Source organism: Tachypleus tridentatus, chromosome 10 (assembly GCF_004210375.1).
Source record: "Tachypleus tridentatus isolate NWPU-2018 chromosome 10, ASM421037v1, whole genome shotgun sequence".
Lineage (NCBI taxonomy): Eukaryota > Metazoa > Arthropoda > Merostomata > Xiphosura > Limulidae > Tachypleus > Tachypleus tridentatus.
This window is the reverse complement of record NC_134834.1, coordinates 109,766,507-109,792,475: the sequence shown is the minus strand read 5'-3', so window position 1 is coordinate 109,792,475 and position 25,969 is coordinate 109,766,507. Positions and strand designations below refer to the sequence as shown.

The 25,969-nt window shown below is 33.8% G+C and overlaps 1 long non-coding RNA gene across 1 annotated transcript in view; it reads right to left on the bottom strand.

Annotated features, from left to right (window-relative positions):
• Positions 1 to 5,384: 5,384 nt before the first annotated feature.
• LOC143230068 (uncharacterized) overlaps positions 5,385 to 25,969 on the bottom strand; it is a 106,221-nt gene continuing 85,636 nt past the window's right edge. Inside the window, exon 4 of the long non-coding RNA XR_013016212.1 lies at positions 5,385 to 5,492. This is a non-coding gene — a long non-coding RNA (uncharacterized LOC143230068). The remainder of the gene's footprint in view (positions 5,493 to 25,969) is intronic.

Sequence of the window (25,969 nt, the reverse complement as noted above, 5' to 3'; positions counted from 1 at the left end):
AAAAAAAAACACAGCTGTGATGACCTGGGAACATTAAATTATATAGTTCTTATGTGTAAACAGAACTACTCAGTATGTTTTAAAATATAATACAAATAAGTTATTTCACAGTGTTTAATTACACCGTAGTGGACCATTTAGTCCACCAAATCTGAATTCTGTCCCACCAATGCGGCGTAAAAATAGCACTACTGGAATAAAATACTTAGAATAAGAAATAGTTTCATCACTTTGTGGCTTAAGTGTTTTGATAGGTTATCTTAAAACACAGGTCTTAAAGAAATCAGGAAATGTATAGTAAGTCCCTCTAAATCCTTCTGTATAAAGAGAAGTAATGTTTATCCCCAGTTATTGTTCTGATAAAAAACAAATGCTAAGGATGTGGAACATACGTGATTATATAAACCGTAATTTCACATTGTCAGGAACAGAGTGATTTTCTATTTAGGTTTTGAATTAGTCCTACGGAAATAGAAATATATGTTGGTGCTCTGTGATTGCACCGACCATTTCATTAATGTACTGTAAAACTGAATTGTGGTTCTAATTTACCTAAATATTATCACTGAAGAAAGTTTGATGAATTTAGAGCTAAGCTGAATTTAACTTTATTAAAGCACATTAATAAGTATGTCTGAGAACTTATTACACTAAAATTTGGGTTTCGATACTCGGAATGAGAAGAACACAAATAACACATCGTGTAGCTTGATGTTTAACAACAAGCAAAATTTGGAAGAAATATCCAATTAGCCTAACAATCTGGGGTGTCCTCTTCACATTACAAATAACACATCGTGAGCTTGATGTTTAACAACAAGCAAAAAATGGAAGAAATAACCAATTAGCCTAACAATCTGGGGTGTCCTCTTCACATTCTGGATGAGAGATGATACAGATTGAATGCCGTATAGACAATGGCGTTTCTTTGGTATAATCTACCAGCTGTTTCTGCTTGAAAAAAAACAACAAAAAGAACAAGAACAAGCCAGTTATTAAATGATGTTTTAATGCTATGTAGTCCATGTAGAAAGGTGATTCCCATTCTCTCTCACAATCTGTTTATTTCTCCAGGCTCCAAACCGGGACAGACATTTTATATTGTTATTTGAAGATATTTAGAAGAAAGCCGCAGGAACTACACTCGTGAAACTGTTTGTTTCAGAGCAAAAAAAAATTGAGCTATCTCCTGTGTCCACTGCAGGAATAAAACTTCAAATTTATATACTTCAAAGTCCGTAAAATTACCGCTGTTCCAGTAGGAGACCTCGAGAAACAACTTTTGGTTAATTATTTATTAATAAAACAGAATCCTTAAGAATAGAAAATGGTAAATATATAAACTCAAATACAATTCTATTACAATATTAAATAGAAAGCAAACAGAAAACAAAGGGAAACTGGACAGCACTGTCACCACCAGTCACATTTTCCCCCACCATTGATTCCCACAGAGACGAAAAATAAATTATAGTTATTGATTTAAAAGTGTCGCAGTTATTTCTATTCACCAAAAAACAATAAACCCCCACCCCTTCCCAGTGGCATAGCAATATGTCTGCGGACTTACACTGCTAGAAATCGAGTTATGATACTTGTTGAGGGAAGAACACATACAGCCAATTGTGTAGCGTTGGGCTTAATTGGAAAGAGAAAAACAAATAAGAAATACATTTATTTATTGCAGTATTATTTCAACCCATCTCCCTTTCTTAGCGGCGCGACTAAAAGTAAATGTATTAATAATTCGAAATTTATAGGCTATCTCTAAATAGGTAAATTCGTTACACTACCGTACGTAGCTTATTACATTTTTTGTTGGACCGAAATCACACACCAGTCTAAAAGTGGAAACTGTCACCTACATGGGATTTGCAGCCCCGTTTTTCCAAACTATATACAAAACTTATACTTCTAAACATATACATACAGTGTGAGAAACACACTCCGTGTTAGTTATACGTTTGAGTGAATAATACAGCACTTAATATTCACCTCTTTGGTTTCCAAAAAAGAAACTTTGTGAGGTCTTTGGACACACTTCTTTGTCTTTCAAGTTTCAGAGCTTCTACTTTGATATCGTATTTATATTTCAAAGAGATATTTTAACAGTACACATACGATATTGTGAAGGTAAAAGTGACACCATCAGGATTCAAATCCAGCATTCATTTACTTTGAATTGTTTAGCGTTTTTTATCATACTTCGTGTACATAAAATCAAGAAATTCTATTGATTTATAAACCTCCTTTAGGTTAAGAATTTTCTTAACAATTATTACTACTGTTTAAAATATCTATTGTTCGGTATACAGAAAAATTGCTCATTCAAGTATCATTAGAGGAAGGATTTGGAGTGATGTTTCGGCTCCAATCTCGATTCTTTTTCCAATGTTCTTAGTGACGTATTTAAAAACATTGACAGGCAATTACTCGTACTCTCCAAACATCAAATCCACGTCACAGAACATAGATAAGTGACACTTAACATTCTGACTAAATGTAGCTACCAAAACCTCACGTGAATTCAAAACACACAGTTCACTGTAACGAATGAGTTAAATAATTCACTTCCTTTTCGATATGTTCTGGTTACTAGACACAAACACCATGTTGTATAACTAACACAAAACACCCAGTTCACAGTAAAAACGAGATTTAATTGTTCACTTCCTTTCCTAGATGATATGGTTATTAGATAAAACCACCATGCTGTGCACTTAACACAAAACACCTATTTTACAGTACAGAAAGAATTTGATGAATCACTTCCTTTCCTAGATGTTTTAGTTATTAGGCACAAACACCTTGCTGTATAAGTAACACAAAACACCAAGTTCACAGAACAGAAGGGAATTGATGGTTCAGTCCCTTTCCTAGATGTTTTGGTTATTAGACACAAACACCATGCTGTATAAGTAACACAAAACACCCAGTTCACAGTACAGAAGTGATTTGATTATTCGCTTCTTTTTCTAAATATTCTGGATATTAGATATAAACACCATGCTATATAACTAACACAAAACACACAGTTTATAGTACAGAAGGAATGAAATGATTCACTTCCTATCCTAGATGTTCTGGTTAATAGACAGAAATACCATGCTGGATATGTAACACAAAACACCCAGTTCACAGTACTGAAGAGATTTAATGGCTCACTTTCTTTCCTAGATGATATGGTTATTAGATAAACCACCATGCTGTGTATCTAACACAAAACACCCATTTTACAGTACAGAAAGAATTTGATGAATAACTTCCTTTCCTAGATGTTTTAGTTACTAGACATAAACACCATGCTGTGTAAGTAACAAAAAACACCCAGTTCACAGTGCAAGATGGGAATTGATAAATGACTCCCTTTTCAAGATGGTCTGATTATCAGATACAAACACCATGCTGTATAAGTAACACAAAACACACAGTTCACAGTAATGACATGATTTAATTGTTCACTTTCTGTCCTGATTGTTTTAGTTACTAGACACAAACACCATGTTGCATAACTGACATAAAACACCCAGTTCACAGTACAGAAGTGATTTGATTATTCACTTCCTTTCCTAGATATTTTGGTTATTAGACACAAACACCATGCTGTATAAGTAACACAAAACACCCAGTTCACAGTACAGAAGGAATCAAATGATTCACTTCGTTTCCTACATGTTCTGGTTATTAGACACAAACACCACGCTGTATATCTAACACAAAATACCCAGTTCACAGTACAGAAGGGAATTGATGGTTCATTCCCTTTCCTAGATGGTCTGGTTATTACACACAAACATCATGCTGTATATCTAACACAAAGGCACAAAATATATATAATTTTCTAAAACACACAAAATATTGTAGTTCATCGTGTTTTTTTCTCAAGTACTTTCAATATGATATAACTTACAGAAATAATAACTTTTTCTGGATAGAATGTGTTTGGACGCAAAAGTTATTTTCTTTAATATGATGCTAATGAATATAAAAATTTGGTTTACTTGTTTAACATAATATTAATATACATAAAAATGTTTTTTAATGTAATGCTATTATTTATGTAGGTGTAGTTTATGTTTAAAATAATATTAATTTGCATAAAATGTGTTTATGTGTTCCATATATTGTTTTATACACACAAAGTTCTTGTTTAAGATAATTTTATATATAAGATGTGTTTTTATGTTGAACATGTATTTGACTCTGAGAAACGTATGCAACTTTCTCTTGAGTAATAAACACGTGTAACAAAGATTACTTTTATCTATGAAAACATGTAAACATAGACATAGAAAATGTAAACTTACGGTATGCTCTTGTATCTGATATCCATTATTATATAATAATAATAGCACCTTCAAAGTATGTGGACCTTTCTTTTCAAGAGTAAACTAAAAATGGTATCGTATATAAAGTAGGATAAACGGTAATAAGGTAAATTTTGAGAATAGATATAAAAGGAAGGCCTTTAAACACAAAATCTCAGGAGTGATCGAGGACTCAATAGTCCTCCTTCGTCCCAAACGCAAATAATTTAATATCAACGTTGAAAAGAAATCGTGTAAGATTATGAGGTCTCTGTGGGAGAAACAAGACTGTTGTGCAAAAAGTAGTTACGGATATTTTGATTTAGAAATGGCCAAGAAAAAACTATACATGAGTGTTGTTAATATAAACTAAATGTGACATATGGAGACTGATTGTTAAAATAAACTGAAGGTGACTCGTGGAGACTGATTTTGAGAGGAAGTTAAACATATGAAGTTCTAAATACAGACATGTATTAGAAGTAAACATGGAGACTTCATAACATATGTAAAAAACATTTTCTGGGAGAGAACAAACCAATGATCAGACATAAATTACTTGAGGATCTTAATTGATACATAAGATCGAACAGTATTTAAATTAACAATACAATAAGCTTGTTTTATTTCTATATCAACTTTAGTTTTAAAGTAGGTTTCAATGCCGAAGAGATTAACCTCGTTAGTAGAATTATCGGGTTAGTTGCAGTGTTGAGATCTTTTTCGGTATTAACACAAAACTTATAGTAAAGAAAACGTTCTTTAAGAGTTGTTTGTGTCTGTCCTGCATATCGGTGACTGTATTTTTTACACTATATAAGATAAATATTTGTTTTTTTGTAGTAAAATTGTTTTTTATGCATTTAAAGTTTCTTTCTGGTTTTGCCTAAAAACTATTGACTCTTTTACTGACGAGCACAACCATACAAACAATAACATCTCTACAGCTATTAGAGACATAAAACAAGGTTATTAGATTGCTAATTTACACACTGTTCAACCGTTTGGTATATATCTAGATCATGAAATCTGTGATCTCCGATAAAAGATTTGTAATTTATGAGAAAAAAACACTTACTGGAAGCCTAGACGACCTTTCTGATGTCTCTCAGCTTTGTATATGTATATCCCTCATCAGGTTACACCACAATTCCAAGTTTCGATGTGTTAAAATGTTTATATAATCTGAAAATATTGAGCAGTTGTATTTAATTATTTATATTTTTTGTTTTAAGAGTTACAAATTATTCTACTGTACTGTTTAGTATTACTTAACAAAAAAGTTTAAAATTAAAAAATGCAATCTCTCACTATGGTAAAATCGTACTGACTATTTGCGAACACTTTAGTAACTTACTATCTAATGCCAGCACTCTAAATAAAAGTTGTTCATTACGACTACCAGGGCATAGTCACGTCTATTTTCTGCTTTAGACACTCTAAATAAAAGTTGTTCATTACGACTACCAGGGCATAGTCACGTCTATTTTCTGCTTTAGACACTTTAAATAAAAGTTGTTCATTACGACTACCAGGGCATAGTCACGCCTATTTTCTGCTTTAGACACTCTAAATAAAAGTTGTTCATTACGACTACCAGGGCATAGTCACGTCTATTTTCTGCTTCAGACACTCTAAATAAAAGTTGTTCATTACGACTATCAGGGCATAGTCACGTCTATTTTCTGCTTTAAACACTCTAAATAAAAGTTGTTCATTACGACTACCAGGGCATAGTCACGTCTATTTTCTGCTTTAGACACTCTAAATAAAAGTTATTCATTTCGACTACCAGGGCATAGTCACGTCTATTTTCTGCTTTAGACACTCTAAATAAAAGTTATTCATTTCGACTACCAGGGCATAGTCACGTCTATTTTCTGCTCTAGAGATATCGTGGTCATTGTCAAAATGATATAAAATGTATCAATAAGCAAGATGACTATTATTGTGTAGTCGTGGATATGAAATTGACTATTAAGTAGTAACGATGATCTATTACTAGTCAGTTTGACTGACTCTTAGTCAATTTGAGTGACTCTTAGTCAATTTAAGCAATTAGTCAGTTTGACTACTTCCCAGTCAGAATGACCATGTCTCAGTCTTTTTGACCACTTCTCAGTCACCTTGACTACTTCATAGCAGCACTGCTATGCTAGTCTTAAGGACTAGCTTGTGGTCAGGAAGACCAACACCATTATCAGCATTAACTCATGAATTAACACCCTTCATGTTTCTTATAGCATGAAGGCGCAGTTCAAACAAATGACTGTATACATGCATTTTGTTCCATAAATACAACAATTGAAACGTGACCAGGGCTAAACTTTGCAAGAATTTATTTATTTATTTACTTTTATTTGGGGGAGAATAAATTTCTTTCACACAAAATAAATCCTATCTAAATAAATCCTATTTATCAACCACTACTATTTCTTCACTGTTTTATTTGACAATTGTGTTTTCATATTGTTGTGTGCGTGTGTTGGAATATTCGAATATGAAATCCATTAATCAATACATTTATTATTACAATCCACAACGATCTAAGTTATGACTGAAATAAGCTTCCTCCACGTGGTTAACACTCGCGCTGACACTACACGTCCAGGAAATGCATCCTGGCCCGGCATGGCCAAGCGTGTTAAAGCGTGTGACACGTAATCTGGGGTTCGCGGGTTCGCACCCCCGTCGCGCCAAACATGCTCGCCCTCCTGGGAGCGTTATAATGTGACGGTCAATCCCATTATTCGTTGGTAAAAAGAGTCGCCCAAGAGTTGGCGGTGGGTGGTGATGACTAGCTGCCTTCCCTCTAGTCTTACACTGCTAAATTAGGGACGACTAGCACAGATAGCCCTCGAGTAGCTTTGTGCGAAATTCAAAAACAACAAAACAAACAGAAATGCATCCGATTTGTTCAGTGGTCCGCAGCGCAAATCGAGTACAAATAGAAAGCAGCTACATTTGGCGCGAGCGAGACTATCTCTTTTCCAGAGGAGTGTACCAGGTGGAGTTTATCTGAAGGTGGGAGTTCCTTGTGCAAGGAGGGCTGTAGGTGTTATTTGTGGAGAGAGGTTGATCATTCTTCAAGGTGGTCGAAGGGGGATTTAAGGGCTCACATAGAACAATAGATACACGGGGGGGGGGAGCGAAGACGGCACGGTCCACTCCTTAGCGGCAGCCGAAGGTAGGGATTACACTATAAACCTAAAGGGTAGGGGGGAGGAAAAATCACACACAGCAATATTTTGTCGCATACTGAAGAATTACATATGACGTTTATATAATTTATAATGACCGAATCTTGTACTGACATTGCACAATTGCCATGCAACCTCGCAGACGACGGAAAGAAGAAATCCAGGTAAATATTAATCGCTTATGTCTTATTTTCCTATACTAAAACAATATAAGAATACGAATGTTTAACTCTCTAGATTAGCTGAAGTGAATCCATCCGTATGTTTTTGTACAACTCGTTTTGTGTAAACAAGGATGGTTGCCCGTTACATTGTGTAGATCTGTACTACTGTAGTCTAGTAGTAGTAGAGTAGGAATATATTAAGGAATTGCTTTGAAGCAAGTATGAAATCGAAAACATTCCCCAGTCTTGACATCACAAATACATATGTTTGCTATCTTGAATGTATATCCTGTGGTAGAATCAAAAGCCCGCAATGATCCATGTTGCTGCTGTGTTAAATTTAACGCCAACTACACCGCTGCTAAAAAGATTTGTTACGGCCACCGCTACACAGATGAAAGTTGTATACTCATTAAAATGGACCTCGTCTGTTATAACTTTATAGACCTTTGATAATGAAAGATGACATACGATAATACGTAAATAATAAATCCTTATTTTTAATAAATCAGCAGAACTACAAATGCTAAAGCGTGCACATTTTATGCGACGTGTGTATTATGGCGTGATTCACTAATACAGTCAACAATGGAGTTACAAATGGGGACGGCAGGTCAAATCACTTGAAAACAGCAAAAAAGTGAAACATATATTATGTTTAATGTGTGTTTCTTTAATTTAATATTACAAACTATCTAAAACTCTCTTTAGGTACAAAATGTATTTAAAATTTTAAACTCTATACTTTGAAATCGAATGGTGAGAGATAGGTGCCAGCGCCAGGCCGTACGCTATGAATGGAAAGCCTGTGATCCTGCAAAATATTCCTCCAACCCCTCTCCCGTCTTTACTCCCAGGGAACTTTCTCAGACTTTGGGTCCCTCCCATAATCCATACTGGTGAGAGAAATGTAGGATCCGGGGAGGTTGTGACAAGAATTTGCATTTTGAAGTACGTTTTTATTCGCTAGATTGAGGACAAGTCCGAGGATACACCGTCGGTTCGTGGGCGACCAACATTTGCTAGTTGTTATTGTTGACATTTATCATTAAATTTAGGCAGTGATACATTTTACGTTCCAGAATGAAAATCCATGACATTTGGGTGCATGTCTTGCATGATATTTATTAATAGACACTGAGAATTTTGGTAAACTTTGGAGTTAAACATGGCAGAACAGTCAAACGTTTTCAATATTTTCCCTTGCACTAAATGTAATTATAAGGTTAGGCATTTTAGCAAGCTTCTTTCACATTTTTCTTTGGTTCATGAGCATGAGCCTTGATTTGTTGTCCCATGTTGGGTTAATGGATCTGAAAGACCATTCAAAAACATCAGATGTTTGAAAAGACATATAAATAAAAAAACATGGATGGTTTGCTACTACCAGTATGCATGATAATGAAGCTGGTGGTGAATTTGCCGAGCACTTTATGGAACAGAGGTATAAAATCTCTGACAGTGATGAGGCAGTTGATGGTAATAAGGAGATGGTTGTCACAGACAAGTGAAGAACCTTAGCTGAAACAATTCTGCAGCTGCGTGAAAATGAAAACATTACTTATAAAACTACAAGTAATTATTTTAAATTTGTCCTGTTCTATTATGGCTGCCAAAGATGAACATTTATTCCAAACCATAAAAAGAACATTGATCAGTGAGGGGGTTCCTAGAAATAGTATAGTTACAGTGATGAAAGCTTGCAAGAAAGAAAGTCTTGACTTTCCTCGCCAGTCAGCTAATGATTGTTTTAGAGATGTCGTTGATGGTGAACATTTCAAAAACAATCCATTCTGGCAAGAAACTTCCCTTGCTCTTCAAATCATTCTCTATGTTGATGAGTTTACAGCTGTGGTTGGAATACGAGCTCCTGCTTACTAATATGCTGCTTTCTACTATCAGTTAGGCAATATTGAACCTGCTTTGAGATCTCAACTTCATTATGTATTCTTAGCAATCTTGGTGAAGAGCTAAAATGTAAAAAAAAAAACATGGGCTAAATACAGTGATGAAACCTTTGCTTGAAGAACTATCTGTTCTTGAAAACATTGGTATTGACATTGTCAAACCAGAGGGAACATTCAAATTCAGAGGTGCACCTCTTGTTGTTTTTGCAGATAATTTGGGAAGTCATGCTATTGGAGGATTTCTTGAATCATTTTCAACTCTCAGATCATGTAGATTCTGCATGGTAACTCGGGATGATTTAAGAAAGTTAACTGATATTTCAAAATGTCCAGAGAGATCTATTGTATCCTATAATTACCAAGTTGCAATGGTCGAAACTGAACCGACTTTGTCAAGTACATATGGGGTTAAAATAAAATCGCCTCTGAACGTTCTGCAGCAATTTCATGTGACAAATGCTCTACCACCTGATATATTACATGACCATTTTGAATCTAGCTTGGTGTCAGAAATTTTAGTTTTACTCATAGATCGGTAAGTCTTGTCTGGATACTTCAGCCTTCAGTACCTTGCAGGCAAAATGAAGGAGTTCCACTATAAAGGAACTGATAAAATCAATAGGCCTGAGCTTGTTATTTTGAGAGGATCTGTACACATTAAGCAAAAGGCTGTGCAAGTTTGGTGTCTCTTAAGGTTATTTCCATTACTGGTGGGTGATGCAGTGCCAGAAGGCAACAACAAATGGGAAGTTCTGTTGGCTCTGCTGGATATAGTAGAATTGATAATGTGTCCATCAATGTCATATGCAAGCATTGAATTCGTAAATGATGTGATACAACAGTTCCATTCTCTTTATGAAAAAGAATTTCCAAATAGAACTCTCAAGCCAAAGGGACATTTTACTTTGCATTACCCATGACCCCAGATTTGGTCCACTGAGGAATGTGTGGACCATGAGATTTGAGGCCAAGCATAGTTTTTGTTGATGTTGCAAGACGTACCAAAAACAGGAGGAATCTAACCAAAACAATGGCAATGAAACACCAGTATCATTTGGAAAGCAATGGATTTCTTGGAATAGATGCCATTGTCCTGACTAATCCTGTCAGATCGCCTGTGAATTCACTCGGAGAATAGCGAAACCTTGTTAGTGCATTTGTTGGGAAAGGCGATTTTGTCACTAAAGCATCAGGTTGTACAGTGAACTGCTTCACATACAACACAGGGACAATGGTTGTCAGTAGCTACGAATTCGACAGTCTTCAATTTTCTTCAGTGATCTGTTGCTTTGTTCTTTGGGGAAACCTTTTTTGTATTGTCAAAGATACCAAACTGTTGGTTATCACAGGCATTTTCATGCTTACATTGTAGAGCCAATGAGAAGTTACCCATTGATCATTACCCATTACCTTGTTATGTGAACAAAGGTAAAAATATGATTATCCTACATCCCTACATTCGTGGCGACTGAATGATAAAAAAATTTAAACAGAACTCGGTAATCAGTGGTAAATTTTAACCTACTTTATGTAACTTGGAATGTGTACCTTCCAGTGACAAATTTCATCAAAAGATTTGACATATTTTATGTAAATTTGTTTCTGCCTTTTTGTGACAAATTTCATCAAAATTTTCAGAGAGAACTTGTGTCATATTAATATGTATCATGCATATTTGCACCAAAATCACCACTATCATCACCATTTATTGAGGTAAGACTACTTATATTTGCTTTCACCTTTTAAAGGCTACTATTTGTTAGGGAAAAAACCAAATTACTTATTTAGCTGATTTATACCAGTCCTGCTGATGTTAAATTTATGGAAATTTAATATACCTTTTTGTTGTTGTTCTTCAATGACAACTTTTCTACATGTGTATACATATAAATCATTTTTGATCAGAACCATACTTTTAGATTCTAGAGAGATGGATTTATCCTACCACATTATCACTCTGCGGAAACTTTATTCCGAAGGAAAGATGTAAAATTGTTCAATATACATTATTCAACATAGCACAATTACGGTTGTTAATTTTTTATTACAAATTTAGACCCGTTAAAAATGTAGTTTTGACCAGAATTCACCGAACCTTGAAGTGCCTTCAAGCAAGCAGAGTGCATCTTCATGCGGTCCCAGTACTGAACAAATTCAGTCCATATCATCATGGTAGGATATGTCCTAATGAATGTCAAACAGATCTTTCAATCTGTTGGAGAAATAGTTTCATCTTTCACTTGAGACAATTAGGCCTTAGTTAGTATTTTATTGCAATCAGTTGACCCCAATTTGTAAGTGTTTTGAACTATTTGATATTTTCTTTGGTCAGCATCTTAGTATTCAAGCCTTGGCCAGTACCCTTTAAGCTGGAAAATTTGTCAAGTCTGCCTAGATCTACTGCTTTGCTGTTGTCGCAAGGGAAGCCTGTTGAGAAAGAAGGTTGCTTCCATTTATTGAATGCAGTCTACACTGAGGTTTCCAACTATACCTTGTAAGTGCTGTGCAGTGAATACCATGTGTACCATTTCTGATTACAAGCATGCAATTATATCTCTTCATATGTCTTCATATGTACTTGATAGCCTGCCCAACCTCTATTTTCCAGATATCCCACTTCAAGGCAGTATGACCAAGTAGTGGATGAAATATTTAAGCGCTACCCTCAGCTGTCAGATGCCCAAAATCTAACACCCAAATCTAAGGTGTTCGTGTAAGTACTATTCACGTGTGCATTATGTTATGTTTGTTGTGAAATATATTTCCATCACAAATATATTCTTTTATCTATACATTTGACTTTATGAGCCCAATAAAATTCGTTCTAAAGTGCATAACATGAATGACCATATCACCACTTGTAAGGGGGTAAATGTATTCTGAAATAAATATATTCATTAGCTACAAAATAAATTAAATGGCATTTTTATGTTGCATAATATTAGTGAAGAAACAAGTGAAAATTTTGTGGGAAGTTATGTTTTTTAAAATACACACAAGTACATATATCTGCCAAGGAAGGAAAATACCATTATGATACTTTGAAGTATTTGTTTTGTTTGTATACGATGTAACATGACTCAACTAATGAAACTCAACTAATTTGACCCTAAAGAGAATACATTGTCAAGATGAACTCGTACAACTGAGTTATTAACCAGTATGTGTATGACTTTCAGTTTCTCATATTAAACCTGAAAAATGCCAAAAGTGATTTAAAAGAAATACTGTTTAAAATAATTATAGTTATACCAGGGTGGTTTTGTTATTCATTCTCAATAGAACTAATTCTGTAAATTCTAATTGCAGGAGCTGTGGAGGATGAGGCTTTGTCAGAAATTCCAGAATAATAGAAAGCGGAAGGATTCATCATTGCCTATAGTCCAAGAAAGAAAGAAAAAGACGAAAACTGCAACAGATGAAACCCCATCTCCAAACCACATCTCAGAACTGAGGCTATATGGATTAAAGCAATACTTGTGTGAAAAGCCAGCTGGGGAGGATGAAACTTCCACCGAAAAACCCAAGGAATATATGAAAACTCGTCTGCATTGCAGAGAAAATGGTGATCTTTGTAAAGTGGACTTGCTTATGGACAAAACTCTGCATGATCGTAGGAAACTGGTCATTGACAACACTCCTGTCAATGAACTTATAGAGCATTATCCTTTCCTTGTGGTATCACCAGCACAGCTATTGAATGAATTTAAGCGGCTAGGAAAAGATGCAGAAAAAGGGGGGTCCAACCTTCTTAATATAAGGACTCAGTAAATTCTCACCTGCAGGACAGAAATATATTACCAAAAAATAATACATTGCTAGAATTTCTTATGAAACAGTCCTCACACATGCCTGATGTTACATCTAGTATTGCCATTTTTGGTATCTTTTTTCTTCTAAAAGAAATTGAAAGTATCATGGTGGGTACTGAAGTTAGTGGTATATACATTCAATGTGGTTCAGTTTCTCAGTTTTCTGATCAGGAATTCAAACTATATGTTGATGGCTTTGATATTTGTGCCACTAAAGATTTTGTGAAAGGATTCACTATGTATATAGGGAATTTTTATATCTTCAACTTTGCATTTGCAACAAAACTCAAGAAAACTTTCAACTTTGTTGAAAGAGTTGTTCTGAAGCTCTATGATGAGTCCAGGAAAATTACCAAATCTGATAAAGATGCAGACAGATGTGTTCAGTTGCTTGATCGCTTGAATGTGAAGAAACATAGCAGCGGGAAATCTGTCAAAACGTCCAAAGGTAAAGGAAGAGGAAAGTGTTCAAAGCCATAAGGTTATATTAGATCTGGTAATAGTACCTTGTCATGTGTATTTGATCCAGGGTGAATTTTCAAAAACCAAGTGTGAAGTTCAGTTGTTTATTTTCAAATTGTTGCTGCATTTTGAATTTTATTTTGGTACATGTACATCGATGTAAACTTGTGTTCAGTTTGGAATAAAAATGGTGCTGCTAAAATGCATTTATATTGTTCAGGATGGTGGCAGGTCACTGAGACTTAGGTTGGATCATCAGATGGCTGCGGGGTTGACTGCTCAGTGACGGTTCTGCTGACCACAACTGACTAAAGATAATCTCTTTGCCTGACAGTGACATTGCAGAGGTGGTCCTGACCGGGTCAACATGATTTATCATCCATGGTCGTTGGATAGTCATAATGACAACAGTCCGTTGTCAATGGATTGCTACAATGACAACCGCTCCTTCAACGAATAGGATCACACTGACTGTCATGACTACTCTGTAGTAGTTTGCAGGTAAGCAATGATACTATTATCAGGTTGTCAGCATTGGTCAGAATGACTACTTAACGAAAGTCATAACGACTACAATAGAGCAGTCAAATTTATCACCTGCCAGGTATCCCTGCCACCATCACCTGACTACTATTTTCCGACTATACAATAGTAAAAATGACTAATATTTAATAGTCATCTCTTTTAGCGACTATTTGGAGAGTCTTTTTTGGCACCGCTTGACTACCTGATTTACTACTCAAAAGTCGTCGCCTTGACTAGTTCTTATTTTGAGTGGAAGGATTCTCTATACTAGAGGTTATGGTACAGTTCTTGCATTATTCAGAACACCAGAGGTTAGAGCACGGTATCTGTACCATCACTACACCATAAGGTAAAACTAATAAAGCATTCTTTACACCACATATTATGGTATGATAGTACTTATAGTAAGAAAGTGGCAGATCTATGACATATTCAGTTTAAAGTATTTTCTTGTATACGCTTTTAACAACAAAATAATAAATCTTCAAAAGTATTTGTGAGACGCCATTGGGTGGTGAACTAAACTCATACAAAATTACAAATCATGGAATCATTTGAGAAAGTTAGTAGAGCAAATACAAAAATATCACAAAACAGATTTCTCAATTTCACTGACTGACTGACATTGTTGGACATTTCTAGCTGTGTAACAAACATACTTACCCTTTTCTTTGATAGATTGTTTAGGCAGAGTATTCATGATGAAACTTTGTAGAATAGACTTCAACTGCCTGTTGAAAAGACACTAGTGTAGAGGATGACGTTACGAAAGTCTTCCGCCTTTCGTCTTCAGTTATAATTGCACCAAATAGAACAGGGACCATGTGCTATTTCTGTTTTATAAATTGCACATCACTAAAAATAAGAGCTATTTGACGTAAGTCAGGTAATATCTTGGACAGAGACGCCATTTAAAAATATACACATCTGCTGTCTCACTCCGTATATTGAGTTGATGTGGTAAAATAAAGTGATAAAGAGGGTGTGGTCTTCTTAAGTTACAACACTATGTGAAAAGTTGTATTACACCACACTCATTCCTACCTTGTTTACTCACTTTTCGTCCATACATCCCTACACTTTCAATTTTTCTAAAAACATTGTTTCTACTTTTCTATGATATCCACTGCACCATAGGATAAAACAGAGTTTATGAACTGTTCACTACACCAGATATTATGGTACAGTTTGTGCAATAGTAATCGCACCTGAGGTTAAGGAACAGTTTGAACAGTATTCACTGCACCATAGTTACGATACAGTTTTTAAGTATTCATTAAGGCTTTATAATTACGTTGATTTAGATTAGACTTAAAATTAAAAGAGTCTTTGATGAATAAGCTGGCTGATGTTACATATTTGAAGAATGCCCATGCTATGTATTTACCAAGATTGTAATTAAACGATTCATATGTGAACATTATTGGTCGTAATGGACAATCTGGTTTATGAGGTTTGGGGATGCCGTATATTTGCGGTGTGCGTGAGTTGGTTTTACGTAGGTAGGAATAAAGTGTTTGTGAAATTGTGTTGGCTTTTTTCATTTGTAGTAGTAATTTGTTCAGTTGCGTTTCGTGTGTCTTTGTTAGATTTGTGTGTATTGGTTTAAATTTGTTCGTGTCTGATAGGATGTTCTTCATTTTTTGAATGTATTCATTTGTGCTCATTATGACTATAGCGTTACCTTAATCTGCTTGTAGAATTTTTATGTTTTTGTCTTGTTTTAGGCTTTTAATGGAATTAATGTCTCTTTTTGTAAGATTGTTTTTTAGCTTTCTGTTTTGTGAAATTATGTTGATGGTTTTGTGAGAAAATTCTTTGAAAAAATCGTTTAAGATGTTGTTTTTAGGTGTTTCTGGAAAATATATATTTTTAATTTTATCTGGGAAGTTTGGCTGTTGAATGTCAATAAAATTCTCTAAGTTGTCTTCTTTCTGTTGGTTGTTTTTGGTTGTTTTCTTGTTTTTCTTCTCTGTAGAAAGTATCACAAGTCTCCTGGGTATATCTTCTAAACATGTTTTGATTTCTAAGGTTGGAATGTACCTAGGTGCTATTGCGAAGTTGAGTCCTTTATTAAATAGATGTATCTCGTCAGTGTTTAATTGTCGGTCGGATCTGTTAATTATGAGGTTAGTCAACGGTTTGTCGTGATGTCTTTTCTGTTGTTTGCATCTTAGTTTTTCTAGTTTTTGTTGTGGCAGATCTTTTTGTCTCTGTGGTTCTCAATGTTGATTTGGTTAATGTTTTGTTGTATAAGTCCGTAAATCTCTGGTTTAATGCAGCATGCCAGAAAAAACTACTTAAATCCATGTTGAACACGAAATACAAAGAACTACACGACTTACAAAAACAAAAAATGAACCTAGACTATCAACAGGCATGTTTGTGGTAAAGAATCCATAGGAAGAAATAACCTAAAACAATATCAAATGATTCATGCTAGAAACTTAACAATATATCTATCTAAAGAATTGACATGTTTAAACAAACTGAATTATCAGATACAATTGAAGTAACATATATATTCTACAAGCATATGATAAGAAGGGATACAGTTGTTGTAGTAAGAAATTTAATGGGATCCATAAAACATTTATATGTAGTTAGTAGTAAATATGTTTTTATGTGTTAGGCTCGAAAATGTTCTCACATGTTCTGGTAAACTTCAAACTACATTGTGCTGATTTCATCAGTGTCCTGAAACCACAATCTTTAGTTATGTGGCCTATATCATTTTACTTTCTATCAAACTATAGAAGAATCTGTTAAGCTAAACTGTTTAATATTTTGGATTATTAAAATTTGTGTACTATTAATTTTTGTCTACTTTATCTTACTACTTTGCTATTTGTCAATGTGTTGTGAGAATATGTCGTAGTTAACACAAACAGTTACAAACCAAAATTATACTTTTTTTCTTTATTTTAATTTGTATACAAAGAGTAAACAGCCGATAGTTATTGTGGCTATTTTGAAACAGTCAAATCCTTTCTCAACCCTCTAAACAACATTTTATTTTTAGCCTCTAAACAACCTGTGTCCTGCATACACTTAACTTTTTGTAAATTAAAAAGTTGTTGTGTCACAGGTTATGAGTTATTAACATTTTAGTTTTATAGTTTTGTCCTTTCTAACTTTGTATTAATTTTATTCACTTGTACATGATCTGTTTGTAGCTTTTGTTTGTGTTATTAATGAAAAATATCCCTGAGTTATCATCATTTTAAAATCTCTTAGCACTTTGTATATATAAGACCAACATTTGTGTGGTGTGATAAAAAACAATTACTTATATCATGTAATTACATTTCTTAGTATTTCATCTTGCAGCTGTGTTAGTTTTCTGTGTTATGTTTGCATCATTAGAACTACTGCAAGGTCAAATATTGCATTTGTGTTGGTTTCCTGTGCTGTGTTTGCATCATTAGTGCTACTGCAGTGTCAAATATTGCAGTTGTGTTGGTTTCCTCTGCTATGTTTGCATCATTAGAACTGTAGGATCAAATGTTGCAGCTGTGTTGGTTTCATGTGTTTTGTTTGCATCATTAGAACTACTGCAAGGTCAAATATTGCATCTGTGTTGGTTTCCTGTGCTGTGTTTGCATCATTAGTGCTACTGCAGTGTCAAATATTGCAGTTGTCTTGGTTTCCTCTGCTATGTTTGGATCATTAGAACTGTAGGATCAAATGTTGCAGCTGTGTTGGTTTCCTGTGCTGTGTTTGCATCATTAGAGATACTGCAGGGTCAAATATAGCAGCTGTTTTGGTTTTCCGTGCAATGTTTGCATCAATAGAACAACTGCAGGGTCAAATGTTGGTTTCCACATATTGGAGAGTAGAATGTCAGGTGCTTTTTTTACAAACCTAATTATTGAAAGTTTTTAAACAAGATGCCAAATTATTTTCTGTACTTTGGTAACTTATTTATTATTTTGTATCCATTGGAAACCTTTACACCAGAAGAAATTACAAAATCAATATCTCGTTTTCATACTTGCATTAAATATCTTTTTTTAGTGAGTAAAATTAATTCAACTTATTTTTTTAATAAATTTGTATCTGAATTAGTTTGACCTGATCATAACATCCAACAGAAGCTGAGGTTTAAAACATTTTGATAAACAATATTTATATGATTTTTTTACTTAACCTTAAGTGATAAAGAAATATATGGTTTTCGTATATAATCTTCCGTTACACTTATAGTAGGAGCACATTTGTCCATTAGTATGAAAATGTATTTAAGTTACACACAATTGTGTTTGTAGTTCGTAAATATTCAATATGTATTGAGTGAATTCTGTCACTTCAAACTCTAAGATGTTGTAACATACACTGTTATTCTATCGACTGCTCATCTGATATGACAATAGTTTTGCGATGATCTGACATATATATTTTAAGAATAAGGGATCTTTTTGTCTCTGTATAAATTTCATCAACTGAAATAAAGTTTATAAACTGAAAATTTCAAACTAGTTCTTTTTAAAAAGTCATCGTTACGATTCTGAATGAAAACATCATTTTTAACATATTTATTTCCTAGGCGCTCAACACAGAAATGTGGGCAAATTCTCTTGTTGCTCAGTGTGGTTTTTTCTGTTCAGGGAACTTCCTGGCACCACGTGAGAATTTAAACGACGGCCATTTTGGACATAACAAATGTAAATCATTGGGTATGAGATTGCATTGGTGAATGGACATTCCAGGACCTACAGGATGATCAACTGAAGAACTCTGACCTAGCTTGGGTGCTCCCTGTTGTCAAGCATGTCATGCCTGATCAACACTAATAGAGAAGCATAGCACTGATACATGTAACCTCTAGTACCACCTTTACGACCAGGAATAATGTGTACTAACCATTGTTATTCACCCATGAGATGTGGTGTTTTGACATTTTTGGAAGTAGTAACCTCCAGAGAAATACTCCAAACTGCACAATAACGGAAAACACAAAGATGTAACCTACACTTGTGCTAACTTACAAGGGTCGCATGACCACATGTAGTTCGTTAGATGAATATATAGGAACATTTAATCATGAGGAAGTCCAGATATTCTTTTAGCCCATGTTTTCTAAGCAGAGGTTCCCCGTTGGGATAGCAGAAATTTTAGAATATATAAAGCTAGGATCAGAGATTCAATTCACTTCAATGGACACAAGAAATAGGCCAACATGACATTGCTATAAAAAAACTGTACATGCTCCAGCTAGTCGTAGGCGTGATTACACATTAAGTCTATCGGCGTATTGCTTGAATAGTACATAATTCATGAGCATAAGTGAAAGGGCAAAAAGTTTGGTTTGATGCATGTTTATGTGGAACAGACTAAGACATAATTTATATGCTTTATACGCTCAACACGCCACCACTAGTGTTAAATCAGCAGTTCACCTTCATTTTATTGTGTTGTTTTGCATTTTAGAACATGTCTTCTATAGTAAAATGTTTCTATTTTTCTTTAAACTCTGAAAGTTTTGTTTCAGTGGCCGTTCTAACTGTTTCTTAAGTATGGATGTGTTATTTTTATTTTATGTTTGATGTTTGTGTATAAATTTTACTATGTATTAATTGTCCCTTTCTCGATAGATGGCAGCTCTATATCTGGGATAATGTTAAGAATGTTATTAAATGGATTTCTTTTTCATATTATTAAAGACAAACTGTCTTTCTCAAAAGTTGGAAGGAATCCAGACTACCGATGAACCAAAATGCATATTTAGTTTTTATCTGAACATTTAGTAAACAAACACCGAATTTCTGAGGAATCTGCATGATACAACATTACCATCAAAAGAAAGATCAAGTAGAACACAATGCAACCATTCCACGAAACAGTAAACACTTATTTGATCTTAATAATTGATATAAAGTAACATTTAGCATAATCTCAACCTAATCTAGTCTCAAAGGTAAAACAAAAAAATTCACGTTTGTTTTTTAGCTACAGATTAGGCTATTTGTATTAGATCCACCACGGATATTGGAACCATATTTTTGAAGTTAAAAGTGCTCATTTTAGATAAATTCAGAACTTTTCAGATATGACAGTATACTAGAAGAATAAGGTACACTGTACTTACGTACAACAAAATGTCTGCTTGGTCACTTCATCACAGTGCTTTTTGTTACATTTTGTAAATTACAAACGTTTGGAAGAAGAACACAGTTTAACAAAGTTAACTACGGTTAGAGCTTTGATAAGACGCAGTGAACCAGACTTCACGATGAGGAATTGGTTTGCGATCAGAAAGCAAGAGAATATAAATATTAGATTTTTCATGAAAGGTCTTCATACTGTCCGTTGCAATACCAACCCCATATAGAAACATGACGCCCTCTCTCACGCTTTATATTGGTAGGCGCGCCTAACTATGTATAATTTAATATTTGTCATCATTTTCAAGGGTTTCTCAAAATAATTATAACAGGTCATTTAGATCATTCTTAACATTATCGTGTCGAGAAGTTTAGAAGAAAACCTGACCCTCCTGTATCCCGATAGAGACAGACGTTATGTGCAAGTTTGTTAATCTTTGAGGTCTATGAATGCCAAAATGATAAAAATAACACTGTTAGATTAGCAAAAGCAATTTGAGTTGGAATGAATTAATTAAGTGCAACTAAGTAAGCCTAAAGTTTATCGTAAACGTATGTTCAGTGCATCTTAAGCCTTATGATAATTAATATTTAAGCTTATACCTTAAGCTGAGACTGGACATGATGTAACTGTTAGAAAACACCTCTGTTCAAAAAAACAGACAACAAAATTAGAAACCTTATAGCCTACTATATATATATACATATACGTATCACAAGCAAAACGGAAGACTGACGATCATTATTTATTTTATTTAACACTCCTACGAAAAGTGGGGCCTAATAGGCCTCAGAGTAACTTGAAAGGTTATTAATATTAGGCTAATAATTTTGTATTTAAATGAAATTGCCATTTAAATCCATTAATGAATGGATTAACGAGATTCCCACTGTCCCTATCTACTATCTAGCGAAACCACAGCCAGGGGAACGGGCTTGGAGAAATCAGGACTAGAAACGTCTTTTCGTAGGAGTGTTAATAATTAGTTGTTTCGAAATTAATTACCAGCTGATGTATCAGAAGTAAGGGGCTATCTGTTTACATCAACAAGTATGTCAGCAGTGAGATTGTGTGTGTTTACATGAGGTATCGATCCCTGGTGTTATCATTGTCAAGAACAGATGTTTTTAAACTTATATTATTTACTGTAAATGTTAATAGAACAAAAAAACTGAAAGATCTGCAATTTTATATATAGATGTATATATATGTTGTATATATAGGTTATCTTATAGCTTTGCATATGCTTTTTCATACGAAATGATTAAGACCTCTTGACAAATTTTATCGGAAAGAAAGATAAGAGAGGATATTACGGGTGTTTAAAAATTCTCCATAGCTCGAGAAGTTTCTGATATTTTTGTTGCATATTCTTAACAAAGTAGTATGTCAAGACAGAAGCCATAGATTTGAGAAAAGTTCAGGAGAATCTTCAACTAAGATATTTAGATTTTGTTAACAAATATCACAAGCCATTTAGTACAAACACAATTGCTATGGAATGTACTCCTTTTAAAAGCTACCGAAGAATAGTTAGAATGATCATAAAACATTAATATTGACGATTTTAAACACTACTTTCTCTATCTAGCACCTTTGAAAGTATCAAAAGTTAGAAAAGTCTCTAATAACAGTATTTGAGCTACGTTTGTCATATCCATTGTCGACGAAACAGTTCACTCAGTTTACGTTATAACAAACATAATGTGGTTGTTTCGGTTTTAATTTCAATACAATAAATATAAGATTACATACTAAATAATAAAATATGCGTCACTGAACTTTTAAATGTTTAGGAACTGTTATGGTGTGTCACTTCGTATATAAAAGTCGTAGTTTTTAAACTCTGACGACCACAGTAACGTTACAATCTGTTACCCGAGGCAAAATCATGACGGGATGTAAATTTTAACAATTATCTGCTGTCTCTTCATGACTCTAAACATGAATTACTTGTACGATTTACCATTTTAACCTATTATATTTACTAGAAATAATTGTGCTAACTTGTTACGTTGCTTCAATTTAACACATTTTTATTTGTAATACTAACAAACGATGAATGTGAAACGATTTGCTTTAGATTCGGTAAGAGTACCGAATAGGTCAGCTAGTTTATCAAAAGCAGCTTTTTCACATTATTATTTTAGTATTAAGTACGCCCTAAAACAGCCTCATATCATGTTGTTTCATATTCTCTTACAATTGGAATGCTAGAAGTATGAATATTCCGACTGACAAGGTATCAAATTATCTAAACAGTTTATATGTGTGGATACATCTCCATTCCATCAGAGCCATCGATAGATATAATTGGATTGAAATGCCATTTCACAACGTATATAAATTAAAGCACCAAATAAATTTATTAAATTAATTTTTAATTGTAGAGTACAATGTAATTAAAAATTATAAAAAACAGCAGTTATTTATCTTGTAATAAAAGTCTGAAAGATTGTCTGACGGCTAACGCAGATAGCCCTCTCTAATTTAGCAATGTAAGACCAGAGGGAAGGCAACTGGTCATCACCACCCACTGCCAATTCTTGGGATAATCTTTTACCAACGAAAAGTGGGATTGACTAAACATTATAACGCTCCCACGGCTGGGAGGGCGAGCATATTTGGTGTTATGGGAATTTGAATCCGCGACCTTCGGACTACCAGTCAGAGTGCCCCTAACCACCTGGTCACGTCGGGCCTCAAAGAAAGAAGTCTAGTAAAACACTTTATTTTTGTATTATAATGTTTTCCAATCACTTTGTATAAATTATATTACGTATCATTAAATTATTACTAGTTTGACATCATAACTAATGAATGCACGTAGTCAGAGAATGTCATTCTACCGATATTGTCCCCCGCTGGGACAACACTAAGTCTATGGATATACAACGCATATATCAAGGGTTCGATTACCCTCAGTGAACACAGCAGATAGCCCGATGTGGCTTTGTTATAAATATCACACACGTTAGCGATGATGCTTGTTTGTCGGATGTTCTGCAGAAAGATACAAACTGTGTTGGAGGTATTAATCCACGAATTTTAGCGTTGTTATCGCTAATGCTCAAGTAGTAATATCACAGTATTTTTGGGGGCAAAGCCGTATAACTGATTATTGTGCTTTGTCCGCTAAGAATATTTGAACCTCAGATTTTAGAGTTAGAATTGTAAGTTGGTTAAACATAATATCTGTGTCAAACTATAAGTGTAGTGAATGTCTCATTTAAAAACATGATACCAGTGTTACACTATGAGTTTGGTGAATGACTCATTTATAAACATAACACCAGTGTTAGACTATGAGTGTAGTGAATGTCTCATTTATAAACATAATACTAGTGTTAGACAATGAGTGTAGTGAATGTCTCATTTGTAAACATAATACTAGTGTTAGACTATGAGTTTGATGAATGTCTCATTTATAAACATAATACCAGTGTTAGACTATGAGTTTGGTGAATAACTCATTTATAAACATAATATATGTGTTAGACTATAAGTGTGGTGAATGCCTCATTTATAAACATAATACCAGTGTTAGACTATGAGTTTGATGAATGTCTCATTTATAAACATAATACCTGTGTTAAACTATGAGTTTGGTGAATAACTCATTAATAAATTAATAAACATAATACCTGTGTTAAACTATGAGTTTGGTGAATAACTCATTAATAAATTAATAAACATAATACCAGTGTTAGACTATGAGTTTGCTGAATGTCTCATTTATAAACATAATATCTGTGTTAGACTATGAGTTTGGTGAATGTCTCATTTATAAACATAATACCTGTGTTAGACTATGCCCAGTACTATTATTCACGTTGTTTGTTTTAAGCCTTCATGTTAAAGTAGTCAATAATAATGATGACTCTCAAGAAGAGAAAATAATAAATAAATAATAAATAATAAAATATTTAATTTTAACAACAATAATTACAAGCAGTGTATTTAAATGGACATGATAGAATTTTTACTCACAGTTAGAGACTTCACTAAAAATAATCAAAATGTGTTTTGATACTCAGATGACGGATTTAATAAAAATATATTACAATGTTCTTTCTGTCCTCTTGGTGAAGATTTTTTTTTAAAATTAATATATTTTGCATAGTTCTCAGTTTGGATGTTCAGTGTTGCTTAATTAAAATAATGTTCTCAGTTTTGAGAGTATGTAGGCTTTAGGTCTACTAGTTGGCAATTGACCAGCTTTCAGGCCGAGATGAAAGCATGAGATATAAAAAATAGCAAACTACCTTCCTCTGAGTGTATCAGGTAAGGGTCTCTGACTATTAACTAACTGACAACTGACCAGCTTTCAGGCCGAGATGAAAGCATGAGATATAAAAAATAGCAAGCTACCTTCCTCTGAGTGTATCAGGTAAGGGTCTCTGACTATTATATTGTAGAGCGAAATTCACAAGGAACAAAGATTTGCTATGCAAGATGCTTTAAAATATTAACTTTGTTTTATAAATGTTTCGTGGTTATTATATATATAAAGTAACCTTTGCCCCTGTACGACAAGACGGGAGAGCTCTTATGATTCAATCTTTGTTTATAAGAATACATTTAAAACGTTTTAGTATTTCATGGCATTCAGCAATGTTAGTTACTTTTATTGTATTTAGAATATTTTCACTTTTAAATATTGTGACCTCTAACTTGTTTTGGAATTTTGTTAGTTAAAGTCAATGATTTGGATTGACTTTTAAAGTGAATATTAACCTTTTTTGTTTGAATAGTTGTAATTTGTTTATAAAATGTGTAACTTAACTAAAGTTATAGAAAATATTTTTAATGTATTGTTGTAACTGAACTTGTGTTTGGAATTGAACTTTCAGTTGTAATAAATATTTTGAGGAGATATTTTAATTTTATATTTATTTTAACTTATAGTGTGACATGATAAGAGGTTTGGAATAAAGATTTTCATCTTGTTTTCATCCATTCAACCCACATCACAAAATACCTACCTTATTTGTTGGTGTTCTGTATTGTTCATTAGTGTGCTTAAATAAGTAATTGTGTGTTGTTATTTCTATCTTTGTCAAGTCTTTCTCAATGATTCTGACTGTAGACCAAGAAGATCAACATAACTCCACAACCCAGACTCATATCAGTGATCTCAACTGATTGCTCTGTGTATCAAAAAACAACAAAAAACTTTCTAAATGAGAAATGCCACATTTGGAAAACTAAAAGTGAAACTAACACCAAAAATGTTTTAAAGTGTGCTAAGATAAGGATAAAATATAAAACAATAATTAGATCATTAAGTGATGCTGATGACTTGATTTTTCTTGAAGAATAAGTAGTAACTGATCTTTAAGGTTTTTTCTTACTCTATTTCAGACGAGAAAAGTTTATCAATATTCCAGACTCTGAGCATTCTGTAGATAGGTCAATAGTGAAAGATGAGCTACTAATGGAGGCATTATAATGTGACGGTCAATCCCATTATTCGTTGGTAAAAGA